Source organism: Penaeus monodon, chromosome 25 (genome assembly GCF_015228065.2).
Source record: "Penaeus monodon isolate SGIC_2016 chromosome 25, NSTDA_Pmon_1, whole genome shotgun sequence".
In the NCBI taxonomy this organism is placed as follows: domain Eukaryota; kingdom Metazoa; phylum Arthropoda; class Malacostraca; order Decapoda; family Penaeidae; genus Penaeus; species Penaeus monodon.
This window is the reverse complement of record NC_051410.1, coordinates 34,294,715-34,295,679: the sequence shown is the minus strand read 5'-3', so window position 1 is coordinate 34,295,679 and position 965 is coordinate 34,294,715. Positions and strand designations below refer to the sequence as shown.

Sequence of the window (965 nt, the reverse complement as noted above, 5' to 3'; positions counted from 1 at the left end):
TGGTATTTTTTTTTTACTTCATTAATTAAACTCATGTGATTGTTGAATGCATCTGGAAAATTTCTTTTGTAAGTGGATGTATTTAGTAGTTTACCTGCATATTCTCTTACCTAATATCTAATGTAGTTTGATAAGTTTCTTCTTCATTAATGATCTATCAGCAATGTTCCCTGGTATAGCACTGCACATGGTAAGAAAATAATGTTAGTGATCACCTATTACAGTTTTTTAATAGTTCTATACTAAAGCATGAACTGTTGTGCCTTTAAAGTAGTGTATATCCCATATGAATGTGGATGGTACACAAAATTTATTTTATAAGCCGAAATAATAGCTATTGAGAATTTCCAGTTTTTGAAATATGTATATATATAATTACTTGCACTTTTTGTATATGCACTAGGTAATTGTTTAGTTTTGTGATATGATAACTCAGCTTAATTTATGTGTAATGAAAATACCTCAGAAACCAAAATACAAAAAAATGTCAGTTAATGTTGTAAAGAAAGTTTTTTTCTGCATTCTTTGCTATTCAGAAATCTGTTGAAAATGTATTCTAATTTTTCCATTTCAATTTACTTTCTTTTTTCTTGCTCTTACTTTTTTTAAATATTGTATATATAGGATTTATCAGCAAATTAAGGATTTTGTGCAAAGTTCATAAAGGCTTTGCCATATATAGATGATTTTTTGTTGCAGACGATGAAATTCTTTTGCAAAACATTAACAAGTATCCAGTGACAAACATTGAATTAAAATAGAGCAAGCTTTAAAAAGGTGTTTTCATTTGCATGATTTCAATATGACATAATATGATAAAAGTGATTCATGAAAGATACTTCTGTGCCTCTCTTTGTTATATTATCATTTGCATAACATGTAAAGTTCACACCACATTGGAATCTAGGACAGTTCTCCCATGCAAAAAAGTGAGATTATTTTCAGGCATTCTTTTTAGAGATTAT

General features: G+C 28.0%; 1 protein-coding gene across 7 annotated transcripts in view; it reads left to right on the top strand.

The window, feature by feature from the left end:
* The window catches only part of LOC119589165 (inositol polyphosphate 5-phosphatase E-like), a 12,156-nt gene that overhangs the window by 2,407 nt on the left and 8,784 nt on the right, over nucleotides 1–965 (top strand). The window lies entirely within an intron of this gene.